Source organism: Vicia villosa, linkage group LG3 (assembly GCF_029867415.1).
Source record: "Vicia villosa cultivar HV-30 ecotype Madison, WI linkage group LG3, Vvil1.0, whole genome shotgun sequence".
Classification (NCBI taxonomy): Eukaryota; Viridiplantae; Streptophyta; class Magnoliopsida; order Fabales; family Fabaceae; genus Vicia; species Vicia villosa.
Window position 1 is genome coordinate 9,578,927 of NC_081182.1, and position 6,989 is coordinate 9,585,915.

The window sequence follows — 6,989 nt, forward strand, 5'->3', positions numbered from 1 at the left end:
CCTAACTCATCGCATCAATGCATGTGTTAGAAGAAGGTGACGAAATGTCCCAATGATAAAAGAACATTCAATGGACTTGTTTCACCTACACTTTCAATTGGCTCCAAACGTTTCAAATCTAGCTCACATCACACAACGTCCTAGAGGCCAGCCAAATAACTAAAGGCTTCTTTGGCTCATTCAAATCCCGATAAAGCCTTGGGAAACTGTTTTGGGCAGGAAAAATTCCGAATAAATAAAGACCCAATTCGTCGCAAATCCACTCAAGTTGACCCAAGATATAAAAGTCAATTCCTACCCAAAATAAGGTACATTCTATGATCTCCACTTTTTTTACTATACTCATCTAAAATATTAATTTGACTTGGACGTTGGAGTGTTAACCATACAAGTCCACCCTGTGTCACCATAACAAGGATCATCACCCCCGGTTCAAGACATTCAGTTCCTCAACTATATATTTCTAGTTCCTTAATGTCATACCCCAAAATTTGCCCATCACATTTCTCTTGTTCAAATTCAAATGAAGGTACAAAGCTCAAAGACACCCTCTCCTAAAAAAAGGGGGTCCAAAAATTAGGATTTTGTTGTTCTGAGGGAAAATTAATGAACCAAAGGCTCCAAGGCATCCCATATGGTTTATGACATTCCGAACTACCTCCATAGCAAAATTCCGAATTTTTGAGTATTGGACCTTTATTATTGAAGTGTCCACGTGAGTTTGAGCCCAAAGAGAGTTTGCTGGCCAAATATTAATTATTTTATGAATTTATTTCATACATATTTGATTTTATTCAAATAGATTCAAATAAAATCATCAAAATAATTATAGGATTGGTATATGAAACTTTTTATCTGATTCAACCCAATCAAATCTCATCCAGTGACCAAGATTGAACAAGAAATATGCATAAAATGGCATGGAACTTGAAATAGAAATATTTGATAACAAAATCAAATCAAAATTTTTCTTGAGTGAATACTTGATTTTCTTCCGAGAATTCTTAACCTATCCTTAACCCACCTATGCAATGGTTCCATCATTTATTTTATTTTGGATTTTATTTGTTTAAATACAAATTGAAAAAAAATTAATTAAATAAATGTCAATTAAAAAGAGAGAGGGGCGCATGATTTGCTATATTTATTTTAAAAAAAAAGGCCAAGGAAGATGATTAATGCTGATTGGGATAATTGGATACAAAATCAGAAAGTTTTGATAAAATGTTCAAACTTCTTTCAATCATATTGCAATCTCCATAATTATAAGGATTTGGACCAAGAATAGTTAACCTAATGGACTCCAATATATAATCATAACAGAGGAGGATGGTAAGAGGATTTTTTTTTTTTGGGGGGGGGGGGGGGGGGTTCGCTGCAGCCGAAACCGTTTTTTCGAAGAAAAACCGTGAAATCAAGGAGAGGTGGCAGAGGAGATTTGAGTCCGATTCAGACCAAACCACATATCCAGATTGATTCTCTGTTGTTTTCTGAGTATAAACCACCCTTCATCATCGATCAGAGCTTCCAACAGCGTAAGTTCGCGCTCAAGACCGAGCCACGTTTTGTTGAATTCGATTCCACACATACACATACTTTGCATCTGATTTGATTATACATCCATGATTATAATAGTATTTCAATGCTTCCTGGATAGTTTGATTGATGTTTGAGTACAGGATGAAGATTCCACCATTGCTAGGTTTACAAAGCTTCAAATTGGGATTTCTAGATTCACAAAAAATTAGCCGAAAACAGTGACTCCATCGAACTCGTGATGTAGCATATGGTTAATCGGGTTATTATTTTGTGTTTACTAATGAAGGTTTGCAGGTTCTGAAATTGGAGGTTTATGGCCACAATGCAAAAACGTGGCCAAAGGTTTGTTGTTATTTTCCAGAAATCCCACGAAGGGGATGACAGGCTGGGCACGTTTTTTATTCAAATACTCGATTTGTTTTTTTGTTACATACCTAATATTGCACTATAATATCATGAGATAACGCAGCAGAGATGGCAACAGGCGCGTGAGCAATCAAAAGGGCGAGGGTTCGTTTCCCTCAGACCACGCTAATTTTTATCAATTTGTCTTCTCACGTATTCAGCGTGGTCACTGCATGCACGACTACAATGCACCCTCAACAATAGGCCATAGTATCTTCATCTCAGCCGATCCAACGCATCAGGATTACGAGGGACCACCATGAACCTCCACCGACTCATCACACCCAATCATAAGTTAATTTTTCAATCTCTCTTTATTTTTAATTATATAGTTTTATTTATTTATTGTTGTTTTAATCCTTTTAGTTGTTTATGTATTTACTTAATAAACTTTTCTTTTGAATATTTTTCAAAATAAACTTCTTTTAAATTTTTCTTTTTCATAAAATTAATTATTTTGATAATATTTATTTTATAATAATTTGATTTATTTGTTAATATTTTTTCTTTTTCCTTTTTTTCTAAATGATTAAATTATCTTTGTTTAATTATCTAATATTTCTTTTAATTGATCAAAATACATATTAGGATTAGATATCTAATCGAAATCTCGATTTTTCTTATAACATTAAAAATAATCTTTTTGGCTAATAATTATTTTAGGGTAATTAAATTTATTTTATGTTCTAAACCTTGATTTTGCCATGATAACTAATCATTGTTATTAACTGTTGGACCCTAAATCAGGGTTTATGAAGACCACGCCCTACACTGAATATTTCTTTTTCTATGCCTTTTCAGGGTTACTCTTGAAACGCCTTCCGACTACGCGCCTTCAAAATAGAAAGTTAAGTATTAATTTATTTCAAAGTCTATTTTGTTTCCTTTGATTTTAGGGTTTGCCCTTATATTTCTTGAACTATGCATACGTTCACCCTCTTCTTTTGCCTTTGCCATTTTTCAGGGTTGGCTCCGAGGCTTCCTCCGACTGCCAACCCTATCAGATCAAATGCAAAGCTAAGTTGCTTTTTATTTATTTATTTAAATCCTTTATCTTTTTGCTTTCTTTAGGGTTAACTGTGTTTGCCTTCGAACCGATAATGCACTCACCCCTTTCTGTTTATTCTTGCTTTTCCAATTTTCAGGGTTTGTCGACTGCCAAAGCTACGAGTACTGGTAACCCTAAACCCTGATATCTCTTGTCTTTTATTACTTGTGTCAAACCCTATTAAGGGATCCGCTGGTTACAATTTCCCTCCCCATATCTGTTTGATTATATTATTTAAATGCGTGGTTAGTAAAATAGGGAGTGACAACCATTAAATTGAATTAGTCTCACTAATTTACAAGATAATATAATTGAATATAATCACGTGATTGGTGCACACACGCACGCTTTTGGGTAACCCTCTCTGTTGCCTTGTCGCCTGTTGCCTCGTTGCCTTGTGTTTTTTGCAGAATAGCCAGTCCCTCGAATATGAGGATACCTCAGCCATGTTGCCTCGATAAAAGGTCATGAGACCCTAGAATGATGCTGCCTTCGATACACTAACATGACCTCGACCCTCGGAAGTTGCCCACGAATAAGGCTGAGGTATCTTCTGGTTGCCTACGAAAAAGGCTATTCTGATCATTCCCTTTAGACTACCTGCCTCTCTATGGCATGGGTCAGTCTTTGGGCGAATGATATCTCGACGACCCTTCAACCTCCAAACGAAAGGCTTCCTGCCCTCTTATGGCAAGGATAGACCCTTTCATGCTGAAAGGCTAAAAAGAGACCTATCATCTGAGTTTAAGGTAATTGCCCCTAATTGCCTTGCAATGCTCAATTTTCATATTCTTTCTCACAATTCTTCAAAAACTGGCTACGCTCATTTACGAGTTAAAGTCCACTTTTTTTTCTTTCATCTACTTTTTCTAAAGACAAACGAGCAAGCAAAGCAATTAAGAGCCCATGGAAAACCATGGATGTAAAGGGTGCCTTACACCTTCCCTTTGCATAAATTACCCCCCGAACTTAGATTTCTTTAAAAAGGTTTTTTTCTGTTTCTTTTTGCCTTTCCGAATTTGTTTGGATAAAATAAAAGTCGGTGGCGACTCTTGTTTACCGCGACATTTCGATCGATAAAAAGTCAGTTCACCGTATTACAGAACTGGCGACTCTGCTGGGGAGAAAATTTCGATAAAAGAGGGGTTACCTTAAAAGTTTAGGAATCACATAATTGTTTTCTATTGTTTGCTTTGTTTGTTTTATTTTTCAGGGGCGTTTTGGGAAAATTGAAGGACGAATCCTACTCCCGGATTCAAGAACATCTAAGATAGGAAGTGGCATAGTCATGGCGACCTCCTTCATGTATGTGGAGGATTGGTCAATATGAGAGTTCACGCTTGAGTTAGGCCTCTATGGGTGTTTACATGCTTCTCTTGTATGAGGGAGGTTCGTGTGGATACCCGTGGGTGAGTCGGAGCTCAAGGACCGTTAGTAACCTTTAACCCATCCTGACTTTTAGGAACGTAGTGGGGGGACTACTCTTGATGTATGTTGAGAGCATAGTCGCTACCCGATACTACAGCTCAGATAGGCTCTTTCTCAAAGTATCATTGCATGGTATGTATGTATCATGTTCGAGGGTGCTTTAGGAGGGCTGACAATTCTGGGTAACTCGGTAGAACCCGTTGCTGAAATCTCCTTATCCATAGAAATACCCATGGAAAGGACACCTGATCAGACTCCATGCAAGCCTTAAGCCAAAAATTGTGTGACTTGTGTGACTTGCGTGACTTATTGGTGTTTGCTACTAACCTTCGTTTCCTTGCAGGTTTTGTTAAAAGGACTTGTTTGTCCTTACTACCCCACACTATGCCTAATATTCGCATAACATCATGACATCATAAGCATAACATGATTTAACTAACCCTTTCAAGGATCTTAGGAATTTAGGGCGCACAATCTCAGGTGCCCTTATCAAAGGTTGATTTCCTAATCAAGGGGCAAGAGGATTTATTTTTCTCTAGCCGCATACCTTCCAATTCAAAGACACAGTACCTAATCAAGGGGAAAGAGGATTTATTTTCCTCTAGCCATGTGCTTTCAAATTCAGAAGTATCCCGAATCAGAGGCGATGACCCACTCGATATGGTGAGCTTGATTCTCAAAGAAGGACGTTCAAAGACAAAATTTAGAATCCTTCAAACAAAGACGTGACCAACTCATTTTCTAATGCTGCTAACTAGATTCCTAAAGATCCTTGAAAACATTTCATTTGCATTCATAACATCGCATAACAGGTTTCCTATGATGGATTTCTCATCCTTCCTCGCTGTTTATTTCAGCATCATGAATCTCGAACAATCAGTTAAGGATCTCCAAGCTCAAAACACTGAGTTCCAAGCCTTGATTCTGAATTTGTCCAAGGGGCAAGAAGAGCTGAAAGCCATGCTGACTAAAAAGAAGAAAAAGAAGGGTAAGAAGACTCAGGTTAAAAAGCTTAGACCGATCTTGCAACTCAGGGATGCTGAAGCCTCCGAAGAAAGTGATGAGGATGAGCAAGATGATGATGCTAGTATCAAAACCGATGCAAAAAGTAACCACGATTCTGCCAAACTCTCTGAAGAAGAAGAGGACTATTACCATGAGGACGAACATCCCGATGACAAATACAAGATGTTAGAAGAGCGCCTGAGAAGCGTAGAAATTCAGAAGATACCTGGGCTGGATTTTGAAGAGCTTGGACTTGTTCCTGGGGTCGTTATTCCTCCAAAATTCAAAACTCCCGCCTTTGCTAAGTATGATGGAGTCTCTTGTCCTAAACTACACTTGAGGTCTTATGTAAGGAAGATTCAGCCTCACACTGCTGATAAGAGGCTCTGGATCCATTTCTTTCAAGAAAGCTTATCTGGAACTCAACTCGAATGGTACTATCAATTGGAAAGTGCTAACATCAGTACCTGGGAGGATTTGATGGGTGCCTTCTACCAACAATATCGATACAATTCCGACCTCGCACCAACTCGCATGCAACTACAAAGCATGTCTATGGGCTCTAATGAAAGTTTCAAAGAATATGCTCAAAAATGGAGAGATCTAGCTGGAAGAGTCAAACCTTCCTTGACTGATAGAGAGCTGGTAGATATGTTTATGAATACATTGACTGGCCCTTTCTATAGTCATTTACTGGGAAGTTCATCATCTGGATTCACTGAACTCATACTGATTGGGGAACGTGTCGAGAATGGCATTCGAAGTGGTAAGATTCAAGCGACTACATCCTCAAAGCATTTCAATGGGAGGTCGGATTCAAATGCTGTGTATGGGCAGAAAAGGATGAACCATGATCAATCTATTGGGGCAGTTCTGAGCTCCACACCGGCGCCTCAACAAAGTCGTCAAGACAAACAAGTTACACCCATACGTCAATTCACAAAGATCAACACGTCGCTAGCTCAGGCTTTACAACATCTGCTAAAGGCAAATTTGATCACCCTGAGGGATCCTCCTAAGAATCCTAACACCTCTGCTCCTAGTTATAAGCCCAATGCGAGGTGCGCATATCATTCTAATAGTCCTGGGCATGACACAGAGAATTGTTGGCCGTTGAAGAACAAGATCCAAGATATGATCGACGCTGGTGAAATTGAGTTCGACCATCCCGCAACTCCTAATGTGATCACTGCTCCCATGCCTAATCACAACAAGATTGCTAATACTATGGATGGCTAGAAGGATGAACTTTTTAGATCATTAGATTTACTTTTGTTTGCAATTTCTATTCTGTTTGTTTAAACATTCGACTTATGATAAACATTATCTGTTTTAATAATTATCATCAGTGCATTGCATATGTTTGTCTTGAATACATTATTTCGTTATCACTCATTTTAAATTGCGTATTTACTTTGCATATGTTTTATGTCTATTCAACTCTTGCTAAAGTTGTATACCTTTTGAGGGAGGATGACGAAAATGATACCGCAACATCATACAGTATGCTTTGAACAGACTATGCTAACGATGTACAGGCATTGTTTCAATTCCTAAACAGTGG